Source organism: Saccopteryx bilineata, chromosome 5 (genome assembly GCF_036850765.1).
Source record: "Saccopteryx bilineata isolate mSacBil1 chromosome 5, mSacBil1_pri_phased_curated, whole genome shotgun sequence".
Lineage (NCBI taxonomy): Eukaryota > Metazoa > Chordata > Mammalia > Chiroptera > Emballonuridae > Saccopteryx > Saccopteryx bilineata.
This window is the reverse complement of record NC_089494.1, coordinates 61,671,963-61,699,701: the sequence shown is the minus strand read 5'-3', so window position 1 is coordinate 61,699,701 and position 27,739 is coordinate 61,671,963. Positions and strand designations below refer to the sequence as shown.

Genomic DNA, 27,739 nt, shown 5'->3' with positions numbered 1-27,739 from the left:
CATTATGCAAATATTTCAGAAAAAGTAAAATCTAATTTAGAATTTTTTTTTTTTGTATTTTTCTGAACTTAGAAATGGGGAGGCAGTCAGACAGACTCCCGCATATGCCCGACTGGGATCCACCCAGCATGCCCACTAGGGGGTGATGCTCTGCCCATCTGGGGTATTGCTCTGTTGCAACCAGAGCCATTCTAGCACCTGAGGCAGAGGCCATAGAGCCATCCTCAGCGCCCGGGCCAACTTTGCTTCAATGGAGCCTTGGCTGCGGGAGGAGAAGAGAGAGACAGAGAGGAAGGAGAGGGGGAGGGGTGGAGAAGCAGATGGGTGCTTCTCCTACGTGCCCTGGCCGGGAATCGAACCCAGGACTCTTGCACACCAGGCCGACGCTCTACCACTGAGCCAACCGGTCATTCAAAATAACTGCAGTTATCTGCTTGATGATTCATCCAAGGACCTGGACTGGAATGACATCCTCTGGTCTCCTTTCCACCTGTGTCTTCCCAACTCAAGGGCTGTCCCTCACTTTTTCCAGTTCTCTCCTGGACTTAGAAGATGTTTGCTACGCCTCAATGAGAAAGGCAGGTGCTTTGGAGCATACTAAACACTCACAGTGTCTGCTCCCATTACTATTATTAAAGGAGCTAAGCTTCTCCTCAGTCAATATGACTCGGTAAAGGATGGAACACAGCAGGCCAAGCGGCTCCTGTTCACAGAGGAATAATTCAGTGCAATGTAAGAAGGAAGAATTTATTCTATTTTGATATTTAAGAAAATCTGGGTACTAGTAATTTCAGAGTCTCCATTTTATATCAGTTCTACAAGTTTTCAAATCTGCTGAGGTTTATTTCAAAAAGCTGGCATTGATCCACTCAATCTGTGCTGGTCCCTGTCTCTTCAGGAACACCTCTGCATTTTCATGCAATTCCAAATATCACTAGTCTCAATTACCACAAATTCAGGAAAAGTGCCCCAGGAACTTTCTAAAACTACAGTTTCTCCTCAAAGTTAAGGAGAAGTAGGGATTAGTAAATTGATTTTATGCTCACTGCCTTATTTCCATTTCACGGAGAGGGTCCAATCAGGAGGTTGAAGCTCCTTGTCCCCAAATTCTCCACAACAAAGAACAGAACTTGACTTCAGTACACTAGAAAAATGCCCACAAGCTCTTCGGGTGGTCTCAGTAACTGGGAAATGGAAGGAAGAGCTCGTGTTCAAGGCTGCCTCTGTGTGTGTGTGTGTGTGTGTGTGTGTGTGTGTGTGTGTGTGAGAGAGAGAGAGAGAGAGAGAGAGAGATTGAGAAGTAAAGAGAGAGAGAGAACAGTAATGGTCTGTGAATGTTTTTAGAGGTGGCATATAGGGAACTGAGAGAAAACAGGCCTTGAGGCAAGATCTGATTTTCCTAAGTAAGTGAGAAAACAAAACCACATTCCTATCATTATGCCCAAATTCAGCCACCACAAGATGATGGCCCTCTGACATGAAAGACAGTAGTGCCAAGAGTCAAAGCTTCTCAGCAAAACTGAATGCCACACAGAAAACACGTTCAGTATCCAATTCTTGTTGACAGGGAATTCACGGAAAACAATGTGAAGATCACCAATATGAAATTTTCTTTTTCAGTGGACACAGCCTTCTGCATACAGGACTTTCTTCCTATCCAGATTAGCTCCTGGTGCAGAATTCTCTGTGCAGGCACATTTCTAATCATTCTTCACTAGAGGTGTCTGCTGAATTCTCTTCGACCTCTAACTGCACAAATGTGAGCTAAGGTTTTCTTCTCTTGCTTTTCCCCTCTTGTACCTTGAAAATATAGATGACAGTTTCTCAAAAATGCTGAGAAACACCAAGATGAGGTATCTCAAAATCTTTACAGGCAGAAGCAACTCGCAGAAGTGTTACTGGAGAACGACAGGGACACAGTCCATTCTACTCTGAGTTCCTTAAAGATTACTATCTGTGATGTGCATGTCATCAGTCTTAACATGCAGCTTTAGAAAAGTTTTAAAGAGGGTGAAATACATTATTCAGGGAAGTATCAGGTACCTGTTATTGCTTTGCTAAGATTTGGGCTTTTACAAAAATAAAGTTCATGAAACAGCCAGATTGACTCAGTGGTGAATTTCTTTAAGTGTAACTCCCACCCTCTCACACTTTCTCCACCAAAACACAGCAACTACATTTTTAAAAAACATAAAATCATAATGTGATAAAATCTAAATCTGTTTTTTTATGCATAAATCTGGGAGTATAAAAATCACTATAAACTTATTATGGTTATGTATTTTAAGCTCTAGTTTTTATTTTCTTTAGCATATATATATAAAAGTACTTAAAGGTTTAGAATTTAATATAAAATATTACTACTTTCATAACAAAAATTGTGAATTTATAGAAAGAAGAATAATATTTATAAAATGTGTTAGTAAAAGCACTATATATATATTTGTATATAAATATTTAAAACTATTCAAAGTTCATTGTTAAAAATAAAGTATAATAAAAGGAAAGTTAAGAATGGCTTTACTTAAACTTGAGTTTCTAACACTTAACAGGACCAGAAAATTTAAGTAGAAATCCACATTCAAAAGAGTCCCATAGAATTCTCAGAGAGAGAAAGAGAGAGAGAGACTGAGCAGGCACAGGGTCATCTGAGGACAGTATTTTAGCCTAAACTTTGAGTATCATTCAAATGAGGGAGCCAATGTCTGATATTAACAAAACGCAGTTTTCTACTGCTAAGCTCAGATGACATCCCACCCCATCTGCCAAAATTAGGGGATGAGAAATCATTTTATGAAGTCATGAGCAGACATGAAATACACTAGTAAAAGTTTCCTGCCATCCCTCAATCATCACTTTGCTTGGCTAGGCTGGTGGCCAGCAGGAATATCTCCCTCTGCAAAACTGTTCAAAGTAATGACTTGGAGGAAGTGGTATGCTGATACTACGAAAAAAAAATCCCTCAAACACAAAGATAGTTCAAAAAGCATCTGTATATAGCTCAGAGGAAACAAACAGCTCAGCTAATTTAACTCCAAATAAACCCAAGATGTCAGTTTACCTTGGCCATAGCTACACCCATGTAGGAAACCGAAAGACAGCAACAAGCCAGTGACTTTATTCTGTGCCAAAGGGGATACAAGGGCAGTGTTATCCATGCTGGGATCAGGAAGAAGAGAAGACCCCACCCCACACGGCTTCAGACAGAGACGCACATGTATGGAAGCGGACGTCACAGCTCTCCGTGAGACCGGTGAACCCTGGACCACAGCCGAAATGGCCAGCCTGACGCCCTTCCTTGAAGCCACCGCTACTAGATCAGAAGCTAACCTTGAGTCTCTCACACATGGTCTCTCCATTGCTGAAGCCTTTCCCTGGGTCCTCCCTTCTACAGTGCAGTCTTTACAGAATTAAGAGAGGAGCAGGCCATTTAAAACAGTTGTTTCATTTGTCAACCTTGGGCTGACATGCATTTATGGTTTTTAAAATTACCAATATTGAATTTTCAACCATTGAGCATTTAAAAATATTCTTCAAATTAAATGAACACATCAGCAACAAAGATCATGTTATATTTGGCTTTGAAAACCATTTGGAGTTTTCTGAAAATGCAGCTGCTTTTCTGAGAGAACAGGTGGAGATTACTACCCACATCTTTAAAAGGTCCTTATTTTTATTTTCAAATAGCTTTTATTTGAGATCATTTGATGTGCCAGCTAAAGTCTTTGAATTATTTTTTCAGTCCAGGTTTGTATTGCTATTTTGACGTCTTTATTGCGAATAGGGTTAAGGAGGCTCAAAAAGCCCTTTGGTTTTGATCGTTTGGGGAAATTCACTTCACAGCTGAAGGCCTTTTTCTTTTCTTTTTTCTTTTCTTTTCTTCTTTCTTTCTTTCTTTCTTTCTTTTTGTGAGAGGAAAACAGGAAAGAGTGACAAGTCTTTAATATCAGAAACGTGTGACACTGACCTTCTACTGGGTGGTGAGATTTCTTTTACTTCTAAACATTTAGTACTCAGATCACATTTGGGGAAAATGAAAATGTTTTAAATGCTTCTTTCCTTTCCGCAAGTGCTGGGCATGATATTCACACTGGGCACAGGAAGCAGAGAGTTTTGTTTCAGCTAAGTAGCCGACCCAAAGGGCATCTCCAAGCTCTCAGTTTTTGCAGTCTGTCTTTCTAGATGCTACACCAATCAGCAATCCTCTGCAGCCCGTAAAACCCAACATAACCTTCTGGGCTGCTCTGCAAAAAACACATTGAGTAATAAGGAATAGAATGCCTTTTTTGGGGGGGAGTGGGGGTAGAATGCTTTCTGTTCAATGTTTCCGGTGCTATTCTCTGGCCAGAAGAAACACCAAATCCCAGGCATCTGGGAAAAAGCGATGGCCCAGAAAGAACTATGGTCTTAGCACTGACCCCCTCAGGGTCATCTACCCATTTCCTGCTGTCTGCTTCATGCTAAGCTATAGGAACCGCAGTCATTTCTTTCACAATTGACTCCAGGGCTCAGGTGGTCTTAAAGTGGCAATGGTCAACTTCCTGGGAGTGACATATTGTTCTGATCACAGTGAAAACACAGGGAACAGTGAAAAGATGCGGGTCTATGGCAGTGACAGCGAAAGGGGTATGTGCACCATGTGATGCCAATAGCTTTAAAAGAGCTTTCCCAACGGTATCAGTCATTTCGCTATGGAAAAGAGCTAGAAAGCCATTGGCACTGCTGTGTGTAGCGTATACATTACATTACATTTTCTCAGCTGGTCCACGGGATAAAAGAATTGAGTAAGATACCAGAAACAGAACATCTGCAAAGTGAACTGATGTAGAGGTGGAAAGGGCATGGCCTAGAAAGGCAGAGGCTCAAAATAGGCCTTTGAGGTTTTGTTTCATTGCCACAGTTCTTAGTCACATAATTTCCTTTGTGGACCTTACCAGCAACTCATGGGCCTTAGGAAATGAATAAGTCTGCTAGGTGGTAAATGCCAAAAATCATCTCGTTTCTTAAATAGTGTTAAGTTTTTGCTTTTTTGTTTTGTATTTTTCTTAAGTGAGAAGCCAGGAGGCAAGGAGACAGGCTCCTGCATGCGCCCAACCAGGATTCACCTGGCAAGACTACTGGGTGGGGCGGGGGGTGCTCTGCCCATCTGGGCCATGGCTCCGCTGCAATCGGAGTCATTCTAGTGCTGAGGCGGGGGCCATGGAGCCATCCTCAGCGCCCGGGCCAACTTTTATCCAATGGAGCCTTGGCTGTGGGAGGGGAAGAGAAAGATAGAGAGAAAGGAGAAAGGGGGAGGGCGGAAAAGCAGATGGGCACTTCTCCTGTGTGCCCTAACTGGGAATCGAACCTGGGACGTCCACCTGCCAGGCTGACGCTCTACCACTGAGCCAACTGGCCAGGGCCCAACAGTGTTAAGTTTTTGTTTTTACTCTTTTTTCATCCTATGAGTCCTCCTTTCCGAATAATTTAAAATCTCATAATTACAAGAGCTCCCTCAGTGCCTATGTTCCCTTCTGAAATCAACTGCCGCTGGACGCACCCTGGCATGGCCAACTGGACGAGGGTAGGTCCCCCACCTAAGGGTGGCCAGGTTTCAGGCCAGAGAGTACACGGCAGGCTGACCGGGTATGAAGAGCTCTGCTCTAACAGGCGGCCAGGCTCCTCCTTGTCTCAGAAGAATGAACTGGGAATTGAGATGAGCAGCCCCTTAGTCGTACCAGAGAAATGACAAGAGACAGACAGGGACAACTAAGCCAGTTAATTGGTGAGCAAAGAGAGGAGCTGGCCCATCTCCTAGGACTGAGGGCAAATCATGGTTTTCCAGATACCTAAACTGAATTCTAGTTTTGAATAATTCTAATAGTATTAATATTAACATTAACAACAATAATAAGTAATAGCTTACATTTATTGCATCCTTACTAGGTGCTAGAAAGCATTCCAGGTACTTTTAAAAGTATGTATTAATTCCATTTTCACAATAACTCTGAGGTAGATAATGGTGGTGGTGGTGGCAGCAAGAAGCACAGAGAAGTTAAGTAGCTTGGCCGAGGTTGCACAGCTCAGAAGTGGCAGAGACACAATCTGAAGTCACATGGCTTTGCTCCAGAGTCTATACTTCCAAATAGTATGTGCCTCCCTGTGGGGACAGTCCTGGCTTTCTGTCTCTTTTACCATCCATCCTCATAATAAAGCTTCTTTATTAAGGGGGCCTGACAGAGAGTCCATTTCTTGCTCCCCTATGGCCTCACAAATTAGCATTTTTCTTTGTTCTGCTCATTATAAATCTTAGTAACTTAGTATATATTTATTAATTCAAGAACTATTTAATGCTTACTCTGTACCAGGAACTGCTATGAGCTTTGAAAGCTAACGAAGAATTAGCCAGTTCTAGCTCTCAGGAACCTTCTAGTTAGGTCACTCTGCCATGACCTTATGCATGATATATGTTATAGCCTATCTTGTAGGCTATATTGTATCCTATGTTTGCATAATAATATATTGTATCCAGAGCTCATTGATAAAATGTCTAAAAAGCACATTTTTAAAAAATCACCATAACAAAAACAGACTGGGTGAAGATGGCTTCCTCTAAGATCGTCCTTCCTACGATTCTGGGTCAGAGCCACGGGGATGGCAACGAGTCATGCTCAAGCTGGCTGCGAACAGCTCTGAAGGAGTAGGCGCTGTCAGGTGCTGCCGCAGGGTCCCTCACAGACACGGAAGAGCAGTTCTAAGTTCTGGCAGGGCCTTTCAGAAGTATGAACACAGCCTGTTCCTCTGTTCTACAGTAGTTTCCTGCTGGCAACTTGTCCACGGCACGATCACCCTCGCCCCCAAACAGGTACTTATATACATATATATATATATGTCTGCAGCACTCGCAAGATGAGTGCTCCCGGACAGCAGGGGTCACATCTTCTTATCACCCACCCCTACAGCACCCAACATACTTCTTTGCATTTGACAGGCCTTTAATACACTTTATTTATTTATTTATCTATTTTTATGATTAAAGTATAGCTGACATAGAATATTATAATAGTTTCAGATATACAACACAGTGATTTCACATTTATATACCTTACGAAGTGATCACCATTCTAAGTCTAGTAACTATTGTATTACCTTACAATGTTATTATATGAGTGATTATATTTCCTATGCTTTAAATTACACATCTGTGTGGCTTATTTATTTTATAACTAGAAGTTTGTACCTTTTTTTTTTTTATTTCTTTTCAGTTTATTGCATGAAGGAGTTACACTAGTCCAAGTTAAAAGCAGACCCCAAATGGTTACATCTCATAAGCTGTGAGGTTTTTAAACTTGTGACAAGGGACAGAAGGGAAATGCTACTCATTGCAAGGAAATCCTCACTTAAGCTTCAGTGAGCCAAAAGCACTTAAAACCCATGAACCTTCAGCTGGTCGTCCTTAGCCAGTCCAATCTCTACCAGGAACTGGCATATGTTCTTGCGCTGGTCACCCTGTAGCTGAATTACTTCTCCATATTCTGGATGCTCAATTACAGTACCATTGCAGGTAAATTTCTTCTTAAACGCCTTCACTAGTTTCTTTTTATCGTAATCATCAGCGATCCCTTGGACAGTAGTAAGGGTCTTCCTGCTGTTTCTCTGTTGAATTCTTATATGGATATAATCCTCAGTGCCAGCAGGAAGCAGATCATCACCCTTACTTGCATCAGCAAAGGGGTCGAAAGAGTGAAGGTTCTGGATAGCGGACATACGATACGATTCCTTTTCCTCGGTGGAAACGGCCTGCGGAAGGCTTCGGCGGGAGAAGGCGGGCAGGGGGGACGGAGCGTCGGGAAGCGAGGGGGGCTAGAGGGGGAGGTTGCTGAGTCCTCGGCGGCGGCTCAGTGACTGGGGCGGAGAAGTTTGTACTTTTTAATCCCCTTCATCTCTTTCACTCTGCCCCTATCCCTTCTCTGCTGGCAACCATCAGTTACCGTAGTTCTCTGTGTCTACCAGTCTGCTTGGTTTTGTTTATTCATTTGTTTCATTTTTCAGATTCAACATATAAATAAAATCTTATAGTATTTCTATCTCTGTCTGACTTATTTCATTCAGCTAAATACCCTCTAGATCCATCTGTGTTGTTACAATTGGCAAGATTTAATATTCCTTTTTATGGCTGAGTAATAATTCCATTGTATATCTGTGACCACATATTCTTTGTCAGTTCATCTGTGGATGGACACCTCAGTTGCTTCTGTATCTTGGCTATTGTAAATGGTTCTGCAGTAAACATAGGGGGCATATGTATCTTTTCTAATTAGTATTTCTTTCTCCCTTCCCTCCCTCCCTTCTTTCTTTCCTCTCTTTCTCCTCTCTCTCTCTTTCTCTCTCTCTCTCCCTTCCTCTCTCCTTTCCCCCTCCCTTCCACCTTTCCTCCCTTCCTCCCTTCCTCCTTCCCTCCCTCCCTCCCTCACTCCCTCCCTCCCTTCCTTCCTTTTGTAAATAACCAGAAGTGAAATTGCTGGGTCATATAGTACCTCTATTTTAAAATTCTTGAGGAACCACCATAGTGTCTTCCATAGTGGTTACACCAATTTCCAATTCCACCAACAGTGCACGAAGGTGCTCTTTTTCCTACATCCTTGCCAATACTTGTTATCTTTTAGATAACAGCCATTCTGACAGGTATAAGTATATTTTAAATGGTTGGTTTTCCCAAGTTATGACAATAACCTAAGTCTATTGTGGAAAATGGTGAACACAAGTTTAAAGAAGATAAACTATAATTTTATGGGTAGAAATACACATTAACTTTGTGGAATATTTCTTTCTAGTCTTTATATATGTAAACTGTTTTAAAATTAGTATTACAATACATGCAGTTTTGAACCCAGTTTTTGTTATCCTTTCATGCCACTAAATATTCCTTGAAAACACCATTTTCTACACCAAAATTAATGTAACATTCCCTTATTGCTGGTCCTTTATTTTCTCTTACTTTCTTGTTAAATATCCTAATATCAATATCTTTATACATCAATTCTTGCGCTCAGTTAGAATTATGCTATAGAATAAATTATAGAAACAGAAGTATTGGATCAGAGAGTTTGAACAATTAATCCATAGTGTAAATGACCCACTGGGAAGGCTTTTATACTCCTCCCGGCACCATAAAAGAATGCCCTATTCATCACATTGTTGTCAACACTGAATATTACAGTTTTAGAAAATCTTTATCTTAGTTTGGTTTCTTCAGTGGGTTAGAGCAGTGAATATATTTCAGCTCATGGTCCTAAGTAAAATTTCACAAGGACCACTTACAAACAATAGTGAAACAAGACTATCATCAGCAGTCCCTAACTTCAAGCCCTTGAAACCTAAAAATGCTTTAGAATTTTGGTAATGGAAATTGCCTTTAGAGACCACTAAGCAAACTGTTTCAGTAACCAAAGCTCAAAGAGGTGAAATGACCTGGGTAATGTATTTGAGTTAGAACTAGAATCTAGTTGTCTTGCCCTATGAGTCATTTTAATTTTTTTTTTTTACAGAGACAGAGAGAGAGTCAGAGAGAGAGGGATAGACAAGGACAGACAGACAGGAATGGAGAGATGAGAAGCATCAAACATTAGTTTTTGGTTGCGTGTTGCAACACTTTAGTTGTTCATTGATTGCTCTCTCATATGTGCCTTGACCGCGGGCCTTCAGCAGACCGAGTAACCCCTTGCTCGAGCCAGCAACCTTGGGTTCAAGCTGGTGAGCTTTTGCTCAAACCAGATGAGCCCACGCTCAAGCTGGCGACCTCGGGGTCTCGAACCTGGGTCCTCTGCATCCCAGTTCGATGCTCTATCCACTGTGCCACCGCCTGGTTAGGCCTGTGAGTCATTTTAGAATAGGCTGACAACCTCATGGAAAGAACAAACTATTCTCACCAGAGTTAAAGTATAAAGAAAAAAAGAACATAAGAATATATTTGAAAAAGAAACCATTGCTGTTGTAAATTTGATTGTATCTTCATGACACAAAGTCAGAATAAAATGTTTTATAAACAAAAGCAAAACTCACATTTAAGTATTATTCTTAAGATCCCTGCTTAAATCTATAATACTATGATTTTTTTCCCTGGAACTGTTAAATTATCCAACATCAATCTATTATCCTCTCATCCTGCCAACATTTACTGAGAATATACCGTGACCAGGCACTGAGCTAAGCTCTGGGGAAGTAAGGGGAATGGTACCATTTTTCAAAACACAGCACTCATTCTTGGGGACAGTGGGCAGGAAGATGTGGGAGCAAATAAGCATATTGCAACTGGGTAGTGATAGGTACACAAGGTGCTGTGGGACTGGAAGAGCAATGGAGATGGAAGGCATCACAGAGTAGCTGACATATGAGCTGTGCCTGAGCTTGAAAACAGTCTACTGGGCAGAAGAGGGAGAAGAGCTTCCCAGGCAGTGAGAAAGCAAGGCTGCCATCAGATGTGGCTGAAACATGGTGATCTAGGGAGAGGAGCACTGCTGGGAGAGGAGTGTTGCTGAGAGATGAGAGTTGCTGGAAGATAAGGCTAAAAAGATATTCTAAGGTCAGCAGCATTCAGGATTTTAGGCTCTTGCCTGGAGATGTTGGGCCCCACACGATGTTCAAGCAGTGGTGCCATGGTCCAATCTGTTCTTTATCAAGCTCACTCTGATGGCAGCATGGAGAATGACTAAAGACTTTGAAGGCAAGAGACTTATCAGTATCAGTTTAGCCCGCAGGCTTTGAAGGTCTAAATTAGGGAAGAGTCTGAGGAAATATAAAAAAGAAGATAACTTTGAGCAATATCTAATAGGAAGATATAAGCATAGAGATTGGTTAGACATGGGTTGCATTAATGGTATGAGGAAGGAAGGAGGAGGTCCAGTTTTAGTGGACAGGGATTTGGACACACTGAACTTGAGATCTGGCAAGGTGTCAGGTGTATTCAGAAAGCAAATGGAAATACAAATTTGGATGATCAAACTGTCTATGACTTCTGTTGGTGATGATGTCACGAGTGCTGCTAATATTACTGAAGTTTGTTGGCTACATTCATAATTGAAGGAAATGCAAATTTTCAGTTAGATATTAGTGAAAATCAATATGTATTATTTTCCCATCCAGTTCACATGGTTCAGGTTAAAAACTCAGTGTTAAAAGACTCAGCATGATTTTCAGGATGACACCAGAGTAATGGCAGTGTGAAAAATACTCCTGATCTTTCCCATTGAAATTTCAACAAATTAAACAACTATAACACAGCGAAGGAACCTCAGCTGGGCTCATAGGCATACCTGAAAGATCCACACATCAAATAGACTAAAGCCCACACTTGGGAGGAGAAAAAACTAAAGTGTGGCCCCCTAACCTTCCAGATCCTGCCTCCCTCACCAGTACAAAAGTGGTAGAGACAAATCTCACAGCTAGCTCTCCAAAGCCACTCTCTTCCCTGAAGAACCTAGGTGCCTCATGTCTGGTCCTCTGGTCAATTGAGAGGTAGGGAGGAGCACCTGGAGGCCTGAGATTGCTATTGTTAGAGCTGTAAAGCTGGAAAGCAAAAGCTGGGAAGCCCTCACAATAAGCCCCACCCACCAACATGGCTGCAGCACACCCTACATCATTGCCACAGCAATATCTCACCAGAGAACAGCCCAGGAATTTTATAGAGCTAACACTTGTAATATAGTGACATCTACTTAAAGAAAACAGTAACTTCTCAAAACTGAAATTTATTTTTCTTTTTTTACTTTTAAATCTTTTTTCTCTTTTGAATTTTATTTTCTTTAATTTTTATATATCTTATTTCTTATTCTTTTCTGGGTGTTTTGTTTGTTCTTGATTTTTTTTTTGTTTTTGATTTTTGTTTCCTGTGGTTATTTTTTGTCATTATTTTTAAATTTTTTACTTATTTTTTACTTTTACTTTTTCTTTTTTTCAGCTTTTTTTTTGGTTAGAGTTATTAACAATACCATTACGCTCAAATGCCATCAAGGAAGAAAAATCAAATACCATGGCTACACAAGAAAAAGATGTAGTTCAGAAAGAAAATGAAAAATCTCAAGAAAAAAATCTCAATCACTTGGAAACCTTGGAGTTTAATGATAGATAACTGAAAATTGAAGTTCTGAAAATATTCAATGAGATGTGGAAATTTATATATATATATATATATATATATATATATATATATATTATATATATATATATATCCCAATGAGCTACTCAATGTAATCACCATTGAAACACTAACTGGTTAGTTTTGCAGAAATTCACAAGCAGATTTTAAAATTCAAATTGAGTCAAGATGTTAAAATAACTTTTTTTTTCTAAAGTGAGACATGAGAAGGAAGAGAGATAGACTCCCACATTTTTATATTAATCAAGGCTTATTAGGCATTGTTTTGTTTAATTAGGTCTTTCATTTCTTCCAAGAATATTTTGTTTTAGAGTAAAATTATTTAGCATTTATTTATTTATTTTTATGTATGTGTGACAGAGACAAAGAGAGAGATAGAAAGAGGGTCAGATAAAAACAGATAAAAAATACTCAATGAGATGTGGGAAAACACCAATGAGCTCACTAAGGAGATTAAAACTTTAAAAACACAGATGAAGAACTCAATACATGAATTGAAAACTGAGGTAACAAGTTTAGCTAATAGAACAAGCCAGATAAAGAAAAAAATCAGTGACATCAAAGACAGGCAACTAGAGACACTACAGGAATAAGAGGAAAGAGACTCATGAATTAAAAAAAACAAACAAAAAAACAAGAGCTCTACAAGAATTGGCTGACTCCATCAGAAAGAGCAATATAACAATGAGTATATCAGAAGAAGAAGAGAGAGAGAAGGGAATGAAAAGCCTATCCAAACAAATAATTGATGAGACTTTTCCAAGCCTATGGAAAGAGTTAGAGCCTCAAATCCAAGAAGCAAACAGAATGCCGAGTTATCTCAACCAAAACAGACTTAATCCAAGGCACACTGTAATAAAATTGTCAAAAATTGATGACAAAGAAAGAATCCTCAAGGCAGCTAGGGAAAAGAAGAACATAACATACAAAGAAAAGCCCATTAGGTTATCATCAGATTTCTCAGCAGAAACTCTACAAGCCAAAGAGTGTGGACCCAAACATTCAAAGTACTGAAAGAGAGGAAATACCAGCCAAAAATGCTATATCCATTAAAGTTATCCTTTAAATGTGAAGGAAAAATGAAAACTTTTGCAGACATAAAGAAACTGAGAAAATTTATCACCAGAAAACCCCCAATGCAAGAAATACTCAAGGGGGTTATTTGACTAGACACAAAGAACAAAACAAATCTAAACTACAGGTAAAATCCCCAACAAGATCACAATAAAAACAAGGATAATCTGTGACATTAACATAAAAGAGGGGAGGATAAAGATCTGCAGTAGCAAAGGAGGATGGAGAGCAGAAGTACTCATATGACAAAGGACTCTTGTACATATGAACATTTTTCTTTAAATAACCTAATGGTAACCACCCACAGAAAAGCCACTACAGAAATACATTGCTTAAAAAAAGAAGAAACGGGAAAGAAGTATGGAATACCATAAAACAACTGACAAAAACACAAAAGAGAAGAACCAAACCCAACACAGAGCTACCAGAAAACAAAATGTAAAATGACTATAAAAACTCCTCAACTGTCAATAATTACCCTAAATGTAAATGAACTGAACTCACCAATAAAGAGGCACAGAGTAGCAGATTGGATCAAAAAGCAAAACCCAACCATATGCTGCCTTCAAGAGACACATCTAAGCTGAAGAACAAAAGTAGACTCAAAGTGAAAATCTGGAAAACAATTCTCCAAGCAAATAATATCCAAAGAAAAAGAAAAAGAAAAACAGATGTAGCCATACACATATCTGATAATGCTGACTTCAAGAAACAAAGATGGACATTTCACAATGACAAAGGGGGACATTGTATCAAGAAGACATAACACTTCTTAATATATATGCAACAAAAACAGAGCAGCAAAATATATAAGATATCTACCAACTGATCTAAAAATAGAAGCAGACAAAAACACAATCATATTTGGGAATTTCAGCACACCAATGATAACTTTAGGTAGATCATCTAAATTAAAAATTATAAAGAACTATCAGCCTTAAATGACACACTAAACCAAATTGATGTAATAGAAATTTAGAGGACATTCATCCCAAAACATCAGATTATACATTCTTCTCCAGTGTACATGAAACTTTCTCAAGAACAGACCATATGTGGGGCCACAAAACTAACATCAACAAATTTAGGAAGATTGAAATTATATCCAGCATATTCTCTGACTATACAACTTTAAAATTAAAATTCAACTGCAAAAAAAGTAAAGAAACCCACAAAAATGTGGAAATTACATAACATACTTCTATAAAATGACTGGATCAAAGAAGAAATAAAAGCAGAATTCAGAAGATATACACACACAAATGAAAATGACAATACAACATATCAAAATTTCTGGGATGCAGCAAAAGCAGTACTAACAAGGAAATTTATATCATTATAGGATTATATCAAGAAATAAGAGAGATCCCAAGTATACAACCTGACATCATATCTTAAGGAACTAGAAAAAGAAGAACAAAAGCAATTCAAAGTTGACAGAAGAAAGGAAACTATAAAAATTAGAGTAGAACTAAATGAAATAGAGAACAAAAAAAAACTATTGAAAAAATTAATATAAAAAAGATTTGAAAAGATTAATAAAATTAATAAATTGACTGGCTAGACTTACTAAGGAAAAAAGAGAAAGTACTCATATAAACAAAATCCAAAATGAAAAAGGAGAAATTACCACAGATAATCATAGATATACAAAGGATCATGGTAGAGTACTATGAAAGATTATATGTCAACAAATTCAACAACCTATAGGAAATGGGTAAATTCCTAGAACTATACAATCTTCCTAGACTGAGTCACAAAGAAATGGAAACCTAAATAGACCTATAAGCAAGGAGGAAATAGAAACAACTATCAAAAACCTCCCCCAAAATAAAAGTCCAGGACCAAATGGCTACACTACTGAATTCTACTAAACATCCTTCTCAAGGTCTTCCAAAATATAGAAGAAGCAATAATGCCTAACACATTTTATGAAGCCAACATAACCCTCATACCAAAACCTAGTAAAGACAACACAAAAAAAGAAAACTACAGACCAATATCGTTAATGAATACAGATGCAAAAATCCTAAACAAAATACTAGCAAATTGACTACAATAACACATTAAAAAAATAATACACCTTGATCAAGTGATATTTATTCCAGGAGCACAATGATGGTTCAACATTCATAAATCGATCAATGTAATAAACCACATCAAGGAAACAAAGAACAAAAATTATGTGATCCTATCAATAGATGCAGAAAAGGCATTCAATAAGGTACATCATCCCTTTATGTTTAAAACACTCAATAAAATCGGAATAGAAGGAAAGTACCTTAACATAATGAAGGCTATTTATGACAAACTATCAACTAATATCATACTAAATGATGAAAAAAATGAAGGCTTTTCCTCAAAAATCAGGAACAAGGAGAGATGCCCACTCTTTCCACTCTTACTCAACATAGTCCTGGAAGTTTTAGCCAGAGTGATAAGGCAAGAGAAAGAAATAAAAGGCATCCATATCAGGAAAGAAGAAGTAAAGGTATCACTTTTTGCTGATGACATGATTCTGTATATAGAAAATGCCAAAGACTCCATCAAAAAACTATTAGAAACAATAAACCAATACAGTAAAGCCACAGGATACAAAATCAATATGCAAAAGTCCTTTACGCCAAAGAAAAAACTTTAGAAAATGAACTAAGAAAAACAATTTCTTTTACAATTGCAACAACAACAACAAAAATACCTACACAAAGCATTATTTAAAGAAATTTAAAAAGAGAAAAGAAATGGAAAAGTATTACATGTTCATGTATTGGAGTAATCAACATAGTTAAAATAGCCATATTACCCAAAGCAATATACAGGTTTAATGCAATTCCCGTCAAAATCCCAATGTCATTTTTTAAAGAAATAGAACAAAAAATCACCAGTTTTGTATGGAACCATAAAAACCCCAAATAGCCAAAGCAATCCTGAGGAAAAAGAAGAAAAACAGAGGTATCACACTACCTGACATCAAATTATACTATAGAGCCACAATAATCAAAGCAGCATGGTATTGGCAGAAAAACAGACATACAGACCAATGGAACAGAATCGAGAGCCCAGAAATAAAGCCACATATATATGGACATACAATCTTCAACAAAGGAGCCAAAAACACACAATGGAGAAAAGAAAGCCTCTTCAATAAATGGTGCTGAGAAAATTGGAAAGCCACCTGCAAAAGAATGAAATTTGACTACAGTTTGTCCCCCTGCAAAAAAATTAATTCAAAATGGATCAAAAACCTAAGATAAGATCTGAAACAATAAATTACATAGAAGAAAACATAGGTACTAAACTCATGGACCTTGGCTGTAGAGAATAATTTGTGAATTTGACTCCAAAGGCAAGGGAAGTAAAGGCAAAAATAAAGAATGGGACTATATCAAACTAAAAAGCTTCTGCACAGCAAAAGAAACTGACAAAAAAATATAACAACAACAACAACAAATAGGCAACCAGATAAATTGGAGATGATATTTGCAAACAACAGCTCCAATAAGGGGTTAATATCCAAAATATATAAGGAACTCACAAAGCTCAGCAATAAACAAGCAAACAATTCAATTAAAAAATGGGGAGAGGACCTGAATAGATACTTCTCCCAAGAAGACATGCAAATGGCCAACAGATATATAAAAAGATGCTCATCTTCACTAGCTATTCAAGAAATGCAAATCAAAACTACAATGAGATACCACCTCACACCTGTTAGATTGGCTATTACCAACATGACAGGTAATAAAAAGTGTTGGAGAAACTGTAGAGAAAAAGGAACCCTCATTCACTGCTGGTGGGAATGCACATTAGTACAACCATATGCAAGAAAGTATAGTGGTTCCTCAAAAAATTAAGAATAGAACTACCATATGACCCAGCAATCCCTCTACTGGGTATCTACCCCCCAAACTCAAAAACATTGGTATATAAAGACACATGCACCCCCATGTTCATTACAGCATTATTCATAGTGGCTAAGACATGGAAACAACCAAAGTGTCCTACAATAGAGGACTGGATAAAGAAGATGTGATACATATATACAGTGGAATACTACTCAGCCATAAGAAATGATGACACATTGACATTTACGACAATATGGATGGACCTTGAGACATTATACTGAGTGAAATAAGTGAATCAGAAAAAGCTAAGAACTGTATGATTTCACATGTAGATGGGATATAGAACTGAGACTCATGGGCATAGATAAAAGTGAAGTGGTTACCAGGGGGACGGGCAGTGAGGGAGGGGGTAAACAGAGGCATATATATGGTGACAGAAAATGATTTGACTTTGGATGATGATCAACAGTACAAATGCTATAGAAATGTTTACCTGAAATGTATGTACTCTTATTGATTAATGTCACCCTGTTAAATTTAATTTTCTAGGCCCTGGCCGGTTTGCTCAGTGGTAGAGCGTCGGCCTGGCGTGCGGGAGTCCTGGGTTCGATTCCCAGCCTGGGCACACAGAAGAAGCGCTCATCTGCTTCTCCACCCCGCCCCCTCTCCTTCCTCTCTGTCTCTCTCTTCCTCTCTCGCAGCCAAGGCTCCATTGGAGCAGCGTTTGCCCGGGCGCTGAGGATGGCTCTGTGGCCTCTGCCTCAGGCGCTAGAATGGCTCTGATTGCGGCAGAGTGATGCCCCAAGATGGGCAGAGCATTGCCCCCTGGTGGGCGTGCCAGGTGGATCCCGGTTGGGCACATGCAGGAGTCTGTCTGCCTCCCCCTTTCCAGCTTCAGAGAAATACAAAAAAAAAAAAAATTAATTTTCTAAATTAAAAAAAAAAGACTCAGCATATCTTGATTTGCACTATCTAAAAATCAGTTTAATGCTTTGTGGATGAGCACAGGAACTTCTCACATACCCCCAGAATCCATCATGTGTGGGCATTTACGGTGAAAGATTCTATTAAAAAAAAACAACACCATGTAGTACTGCTAGTGAACTCAGAAAGAAATCAACTTTGAAAACTGTTTCCACAGCTGCAAAAGGCAAGTGTTTGGCACTAATAAATCAGGATTAGTGGAGTTCAGCTTATAATGACCCTTTCACTTTCTCTAGGCACGTGCCTAGATGCTGTTCTTATAAACTGAACGTAAGATTGAGAATGAAAACTTTTAGTCTCTGTTTGGAGCAGGAACTGCCGGTGTTATTCCAGTGTCCCAATTTGGGTATTCTAAAAATAGATCCCTTTTGTTTACTTATGCTAATTTAAAAGTAGACAAAAAGTGAACTTAGAGATCAAAAGTTATGTTTTGCACAGACTTAGAGCCAATCCATAAGAACTTAGAGTCCTTCCTCTTGAATGATTACATACCTTCTTTTCCCTGAGAAAGTAGCCAGCATAGATTAATTCATTAATTTTTTTTTCCTTTACAGAGACAGAGAGAGAGTCAGAGAGAGAGAGGGATAGATAGGGACAGACAGACAGGAATGGAGAGAGATGAGAAGCATCAATCATCAGTTTTTCATTGTGGCACTTTAGTTGTTCCTTGATTGCTTTCTCATATGTGCCTTGACCGTGGGGCTACAGCAGACTGAGAAACCCCTTGCTCAAGCCAGCGACCTTGGGTCCAAGCTAGTGAGCTTTGCTCAAACCAGATGAGCCTGTGCTCAAGCTGGCGACCTCGGGGTCTCAAACCTGGGTCCTCCGCATCCCAGTCCGATGCTCTATCCACTGCACGACAGCCGGTCAGGCTCATTAATATTTTTATAACTAGCTAAAATCTGTTTCAATGACAATAAATCCAACTTCAATTATTATGATAATATTTACATACACATGAAAAGATGAAAACTTCATAATATTTTTTTCAACTGCCCTGACATGTATGCATAAATAAGCTTGATTTGTTAGATATTGAGCATTTCAAAAAAATAAACCTTACTTTTACCCACTTTGCTAAACATAGTTTTCTTTCTTACAATAAGAATCATGGAGTCACTGGGGCTTAAGCAGAGAAAGGCAAGGCCTGACACAGAAGCCCTAACCCTTCTACTCTTGTTTACCCAAGTGAACACTGTCTTTCTGATTTCAGTCCCAGAAATCAATCAGTTAAAAAGTCCCTATGCAGAGTCCCATTCCACATTTTTTGTAGGAGTTTTACAAGCTACAGATGTATTCAGGAATAATTTTAAACTATTAAGATCATTAGGCCCTGGCCGGCTGGCTCAGCGGTAGAGTGTCGGCCAGGCGTGTGGAAGTCCTGGGTTTGATTCTTGGTCAGGGTACATACACAGAGAAGCAGCCATCTGCTTCTCCACCCCTTACCTTCACCCTCCCCTCCCTTACTCTCTTTCTCCTCCCACCCCTCCTACAGACAAGGCTCCAATGGTTCCAGCAACTTGGCCCCGGGCACTAAAGATGGCTCCATGGCCTTGCCTCAAGCACTGAAATAGCTCTGTTGCTAAACGGAGCAGTGGCCCCAGATGGGCAGAGAATCGCCCTGTAGGGGGCTTGCCAGTTGGACCTCGGTTGGGGCGCATGCAAGAGTCTGTCTCTGCCTCCCTGCCTCCCGCCTCTTACTTAATAATAATAATAATAATAATAATAATAAAGGATCATTAACAAAGACTAATTTCTAGGAGTCTAACTCCTATGTTTAGACATGTATATGCAACTGCCTACTCAATATTTTCACATGATGTCACAGACACCTCAGACTCAATATCACCCAAACTAAACTCCACATATCTCGCCTACTCGCTCTACTTATAGCCCTCCCCATCTCAGTTTGATGGCATTTCCATTTTTCCTTTGCCTAGGCCAAAATCCTTGAAATCTTCCTTGAATCCCCTCTTCCATTTATCATCATTTAAGCCAACAATTAATTTTGTTGATTTACCTTCAAAATAACCAGACTGTTTACCCCTCCCCACCTCTAGTGCTGCCACCTGTCTCATCAGAGGACTGCAGTAGCCTCCTAACTAGTCTCTCCTCTTTCTCTCATACTGTTTATTCTCAACACAATAGCCAGATGAATCCTTTAAAAAAAAATTTTTTTTAAGGGACAGAGAGAGTCAAAGAGAGAGATAGACAGGGACAGACAGACAGGAACGGAGAGATGAGAAGCATCAATCATTAGTTTTTCGTTGCACATTGCGACGCCTTAGTTGTTCATTGATTGTTTTCTCATATGTGCCTTGACCGTGGGCCTTCAGCAGACCGAGTAACCCCTTGCTCAAGCCAGTGACCTTGGGTCCAAGTTAGTGAGCTTTTGCCCATGTTCAAGCTGGTGACCTCGGGGTCTCGAACCTGGGTCCTCGGCATCCCAGTCCGATGCTCTATTCACTGCGCCTCCACCCGGTCAGGCGAATCCTTTAAAATGGAAAGCCAGGTCATCCTCTCTCCTTTGCTCACTGTTCTCCCAAAGCTCCCTCTCACTCTGAGTGAAAGCCAGAGTCCTACAGTGGCCTATGAGGCCCCCAGGATCTTGCCTCCTCCCGTTGTCTGTCCTGCTCACGCTGGCTCCTTGTTAATCCTTGATTGTGCCAGGCATGCTCCTGCTCAAGGCTCTTGTGTTTCCCCCGGGCATCTGCGGGAAGAATTCTCTCAACTTTTCCAAGCCTTCACTCAAATGCCACCCTCTCCATGAGGGTCACCCAGACAACCCGACTTATTTATTTATTTATTTATTTATTTGTATTTTTCTGAAGCTAGAAACGGGGAGAGACAGTCAGACAGACTCCCGCATGCGCCCGACCGGGATCCACCCAGCACGCCCACCAGGGGCGATGCTCTGCCCACCAGGGGGCGATGCTCTGCCCATCCGGGGCTTCGCTCTGTCGCGACCAGAGCCACTCTAGCGCCTGGGGCAGAGGCCAAGGAGCCATCCCCAGTGCCCGGGCCATCTTTGCTCCAATGGAGCCTTGGCTGCGGGAGGGGAAGAGAGAGACAGAGAGGAAGGAGGGGGGGTGGAGAAGCAAATGGGCGCTTCTCCTATGTGCCCTGGCCGGGAATCGAACCCGGGTCCCCCGCACGCCAGGCCGACGCTCTACCGCTGAGCCAACCGGCCAGGGCCAACCCAACTTGATTCTGTACACCCACTACTGTACTCCTGCTCCTCCTTACCTGGCTGGGCTTCTTTTAACAGTTCCTACTTTCTCACCTTGTAATATACTACATGACATACTATTTTATTTAGCTTATAGCTATTGTCCAGGTCCTCCAACTAAAATGTAAGATCCACATGGAAGGTACTCAATAAATATTTCTGAATTAAGGGAAAATTAAAAAAAACCCTTATATAAAACATCCATTGTCCAAAAATTTCTTTATAATGTTCAGTAGTAGGACCCATATACTCTGTCATTTTTTCTTTTTATAATGCTGTGGTATTATGAAGAGGAGTGACAAAGAGGTAGGACTGACATTGAGGAGAGGCCGCTGTTTGTCCAGAAAAGACCCCCTAAGAGTGGCATTACCGGGGAGGAATAGATCATCTCACTTCCAGCAGGGGGACTTTGTCATAGAGCCCCTAAAATCTCCCTTTTATCTGAGAGTCAGAGGGATCAGACTCAGAATGACGGAACCACATTACAAATTCACAAGAGGCTGCTGGGCACATGAAAATTCACAAATGATGTCATTTCTTTCTTTAAAAATTTTTTTTTTATTTTTCCAAGTGAGAGGAGGGGAGATAAACAAACTCTCACATACCCCTGGTCTGGGATCCACCTGGCAAGCACCATCCATGGCTAATGCTCTGCCCTTCAGGGGCCATGCTTGCAACTGAGCTATTTTTAGTGCCTGAGGCGGAAGCTCCACAGAAGCACCTTCAATGCCCCAGCTAATGTGCTAAAACCAATCGAGCCATGGCTGTGGTAGAGGAAGAGAGAGAGTGAGAGAGAAGGGGAGGCAGAGAGGTAGAGAAGCATATGGTTCCTTCTCCTGTGTGCCCTGACTGGTAATCAAATCCAGGACATCTACACTCTGGGTCAATGCTCTATAATTGAGCCAGTGACCAGGGCCAATGTCATTTCTTTCTAGTGAACATGTTCATTGTCCAGAATATACTCTTCTGAGATAATGATAACCAGGAAGATGATTTGGTGTTCAGAAAGTGGTTCATGGATCTTGGAATAATAGCTATGGGTGGATAGGCCACTTGAGGACTATTTAATCTCGACCATGATAATCCCTGATCTTCTCCACACTTTACAATGGACAACCCCTCTCAATCCATATCCATGTCCACAAAATTCACAGTCCCTCTTTCGGGCCAATCTTGGGCAGGCACTGGGAAGTTTTCCTCTCCGAGCTGACCTCTTCTTTGCTCCATGTGGCTGTCACCATTCACTGCTCATAAACTTTCTCCAGGCAGGATGGATTGGTTGTCTACTTTTAATACGGGGGTGGGGCAAAAGTAGGTTTACAGTTGTGAGTATGCCAAACAGAGTTTATTCTTTATCATTTATTAATATTGTATTGTTTTCCAAATAACAACTGTAAGCCTACTTTTGCCACCCCTGTATTATATCCACATTGCTGTGCTGTCTTCTGGGAATTGAGTGAAGGTCACTTAGCTGAAGTTTCAGAGTTCATAAACTCCTTAGTCTCTTGGTCCACTCCCATTAGGCATGGATCTAGCTGCTGTAGACACGTGAGGGGAAACTATATCCAATTCCTTGGGGCCCCTCAACGTTGTAGCTGGTGACCTGTGCTGGAGTTAGAAGCCCTGGTCTATACCCACTACTCTCACTAATTAGTTATTTTGATCAAGATAAAAATCCCCTAACCTTTCTGAGCCTCAGTTTCCAAGTCTAAAAACAAGGGGATTGAGCCCTTGAAGGGTCCCTTCTATTTCTAAAAATCTAGCACTCTATTTTTTATCTACCTCTTTAAGTTTTAAATAATGACAACAGCATCTGAGAGTCTTTTTCCTGAATTTTTTCCCAAAGCCAGATGTTCCTGGCAGCAAAGTAGGAGAAAAAAATAGTTTTTGAATAACCTAACATTTTTGTCTTTTACATCAAATTATCCTCTGGCATTTTCAATCCCTTTTTTCTTCTGCTACCGCCTTATGAATCCATAAAAGAAGTTTTAAAAAGTAGAATATCTACCTCATCAGGATCTATCTTACAACATCGGCTTCCCCCCTCAAATTATTTTTCCTATACAAAACCTCTCAAACATTTTTATACTGGCGATTATGCTCATTGGCCTTGATTTGTCCCTGTTTTGCAAGGAAGGTTATTTAATGCTCAGGAGAAGAAGAATAAAAAGTTTCGAGACAAAGTTGGCAGAGGAAGCACGCTGTCCATGTGGGTGAGTTCTGGTCCACATTTTCATGAGGTGATGGGCACGAAATAGAAAGAAGAGAAAGAAGAGACAGAGGGAAGGAGAGAAAAAGTGAAGGCACATGTTGTTTCCTTTGAAAGAGGTTTCAGGCAAAGCCCTGGTGGCAGTTAATCAAGAATGTTCACACAGTTAAATGACTTCTGGAACTGGACTTTGCTAAGGCGCAGGGCGGCAAGAAGGCGAAGTTGGAGTGTTAACCCTTTCACAGTTGTCTCCATGCAGCCTTCTGTGTAGCAAGCTGCTGAGATGCTGGGAGCCCCTCTCTTGGTCCCACACCCAGTTTTTAGGAGTCAGGATGTTTCTACTGGTCTCTAAAGCCTTTAAAAAAGACCAAATCTGGCCCTGGCCGGTTGGCTCAGCGGTAGAGCGTCGGCCTGGTGTGCAGAGGACCCGGGTTCGATTCCCGGCCAGGGCACATAGGAGAAGCGCCCATTTGCTTCTCCACCCCCCCTCCTTCCTCTCTGTCTCTCTCTTCCCCTCCCGCAGCCAAGGCTCCATTGGAGCAAAGATGGCCCGGGCGCTGGGGATGGCTCCTTGGCCTCTGCCCCAGGCTCTTGAGTGGCTCTGGTCGCGGCAGAGCAACGCCCTGGAGGGGCAGAGCATCGCCCCCTGGTAGGCAGAGCATCGCCCCTGGTGGGCGTGCCGGGTGGATCCCGATCGGGCGCATGCAGGAGTCTGTCTGACTGTCTCTCCCCGTTTCCAGCTTCAGAAAAAAAAAATACAAAAAAACAAAAACAAAAAAAAAGACCAAATCTTTCCATAGCTGTCCTGGAAACCAACAAGATACTCCAAATCATCATTTAATAAATCAATGATTTACTAAAAGAATAGCAATTCAGAGACAAACCCTCCAAATGAATCTATATGTATAATAGATATAATACCTTCTAGTCTGAAGTTAGCAGCATATTTCAAATAATGGTAGGTTCTAAGATATCAGAGCTTCAACTGAGGAGATATATGCTTTAAAGAATTTTCCCCTATTAAAAGATGTGTGTGTGTGTATATATATATGTGTGTGTGTGTGTGCATGCATGCATGTGTGTGTGTGCAGCCATGTATCCTAATATGGAAAAAATACTTGTTTTTTAAGCTACACAGGACTATAAACCAATACTAGTGAACTTTAATTATGACATTAAAATCCAGATACAAACAAAAGTAGAAAAGAAGCCAAATTCATCGTAAAGTATCAAAACAGACACCCTGGTAAGTAGCTAGTTAGTCAGACAGTCTCAATATATAATTTCTAATTAGTATTGAGAAATTACAATGTTCATGGTGTATGACTACTTCCTGGTGGGACTACCATGGGATGTCACATAAGCCAATGCCTCTTAAATTCAGTTTGTTGCACCATAACAGGGTTCCACTTTAAGTACTTGTCTTTTCCCAGTTTATTCTTTTTAAGGAAAGCTTTTCTCTGTCCTTTCCTGAAAAAAACAAACGAGCAAATAAATGCAACTGTTCTTGTCATTTTCGGAGGCTCCCTTTTGTGTGTGTATGTGTGTGTGGGGGACACAAAGAAGCTTTTATTTTTTAGAAATAACATTTTTTTTTTGAAAACAACAAACAAACAAATTTCTGAAGAAATGGAGGGAAATTGAAATAGCAGAGTGAGAAACCACAAGGCATAAGGCCATACCTTCCCTGGAAGTGTAACAGAGCATTAATGAGTATAAATGAGCATTAACAATGTTTTATTCGGAAGACAGCACCTCCAGCAACAGGAGAACCACACTGCACTGTGTTAAACTTCCATCACTTCTTCCCCCGACCATGGCTGATCTAAACAAGGACCATGCCCACACCTCCAGAGCAGTCACACTGTCCTTGCTTCTCTTCCTGGGACAACAGCCCGAGTTCTCTGCCTCTTACTACTCAGAAGCAAAATATTTATATAATATTTTATTTGAGGCATTCACAAAGGAAAATGATAATGATCTTATGATCTGAGTTACCTTCTTCAAGTCTGTGGGTTTGGAGGGAGGGTGGTATGAGAAGACATAATTACTGGATGATTCTCAGAAAGTATGTTTATTCTTGCATGGAGTCTGGCTTTAACCAACAGAGTCTAGGGTAAGGCTTTTTCCTGAAGTTTACGCAACCAGAAAAGTATAATATAAATTGTAGAAGGAATAAAAAGCATTACCCTGAGCTAGCCTCTTCCCTTTCTTTTCCTTCCCTTCACCATTGTAGGCACTTGAAAACTGAACTGCTTATAAGCTGAAAATGACTGAGGTTTTGTGTAGCATTTCCAAGTCAAGATAAAAATATATTGTTAAAAAAAAATCATATTGAAACTCATATTCTTCGCCAAGGCTGTAAATCACAGAGGTGACTGGCTCATAGCAGATGATGTGAAATGAACATTAGAACCTGAACATACAATACTTTTAAAAAGTTTACCATTTCCCAATATCTAGAATAAAGAACTCCTGCAACTCAACAACAACAAAAAAAAAATAGCTTCATTAAAAAACAGGCAGGAGACTTGAACAGACATTTCTCCAAAGAAGATATACAAATGGTCAACAAGCATATAAAAAGGTACCCAACATCACCAATTGTTAGGGAAATGCAAACCAAAATGAGATACCATCTTATAACCATTAGGATGGCTGCTATGAAAAAACAAACAACTAACCAGTGTTGGCAGGATGTGGAGAAACTGGAACCCTTGTACCCTGTTGCTGGGGATGTAAAAGTAAGTTTATAGTCATTCAGATGAAAAAGTAGATTTACGGTTATTTTGTATAAAAAATACAATAATTAATAAATAATGACACAAGAATAACCTCTGTGTTTTGTGTGACCACAACTGTAAATCTACTTTTGCCCACCCTGTATGATTCCACTAATATGAGGTACTTAGAGTAGTTAAATTCATAAATAAAAAGTAGAGCATGGCTGGTGGAGGTGGAATGGGAGGGTTGTTGAATGGCTATAGAGTTTCCATTTTGCAAGATAAAGAAGTTTTGGAGATTGGTTGTACAACAATGTAAATATAAATATATTTAACCCTACTGAACTACACACTTAATGGTTAAGATAAAATTTTATGTTATGTGTATTTTATCACAACTTAAAAAAATCAAACTGACTCCCAGAATTTCCCAGTATAATGGTGAGGACAACAGTAATACCTTCCACATGCCCATGAACTTCTGAGAAGCCCACGGAGCTAGGCCTCCGGACTTGCTGATGCCAACTCAAAAAGATGACCTAAGATGAATTTGATTGTAAAGGTTGCACTCATCAGAGTTGAACTTTCTTTTCCCCTCCTAGCATGAATGTTTTGTATATATCACCATTCCAGCTCTCAGAAACCCAGGCCACCTGAACACTGGTGGATGCTGACTCTGGGGCTCTGGGGAGAAGAGGCCTGCCTATATATCAGGTCCAGGAGAAGAGGGATTTGTGAAGTCAGCCCCCTTCTTTCTGCTTAGAGAATTCAGTAACATGCCCACGCAATCCCTCCCCATAAAATTCACCATTTGTTTCCAGCTAAAAGGTGACTGTTTATCTCTTTCTACTTTCTACTTTAAAACTGAACTCAGTGTTCAATTTGAAAGTAATTCCTGTCTAAAAATTACAGGCCAGATTAATATTCCAGCTCCTCTCCATCATCCAACATAATCTACCACCTCTGCCATTCCCTGTTTTTCTCTTTTCTTTTTTTTTTCCAGAAGCACCTCCAGGTTTGGGAATCAGAGGCATGCATAATAATGACACTCTACGAAACTTTTTTCTTGCATCTCAAACACAAAGGAACATAGAGAAGGGGGGAGCTAGGGAAGGGGGTGAGAAATGGCAGGAGAAAACAGATGCTCCCAGAAGAAAGGCAAACAGTTTTTGGAAGGATGCATTACCAAAAAAGTCAGGTCCATCTGGAAAGTATTTTAACAAAATAGAAAGTCCTTTTGGACTCTAGGCAGAAGATGAGCAAAATACAAGTCCCCTAATAACAAAGCTTTAGGACCAATGCAGAAAGCGAAAGAAAACCAAAAGAGGAGGTCTTTCCAGGGATGACCAGCCACTGGGAGTTGTGCGCCCTTGGGGCGCTCAGGGGCATTCCGGTGCCCTGCGCAAGAGACCTGCCACTGCAGTTCCCCTGTGCTTCCCCCAGGCAGGTCTTTGTGCAAAGGGCTCCAAACACCCCAAATTCCAACCTCCCCTCCACCCTTCTACCCGCCAGGGGACCATGGGCTGCCTCTGTCACAGCCAG

General features: G+C 40.3%; 1 protein-coding gene and 1 pseudogene across 4 annotated transcripts in view; both read right to left on the bottom strand.

The window, feature by feature from the left end:
• The window catches only part of WIPF1 (WAS/WASL interacting protein family member 1), a 132,792-nt gene that overhangs the window by 58,130 nt on the left and 46,923 nt on the right, over positions 1-27,739 (bottom strand). The window lies entirely within an intron of this gene.
• On the bottom strand, positions 7,245-7,774 carry LOC136338189 (eukaryotic translation initiation factor 1 pseudogene; annotated as a pseudogene).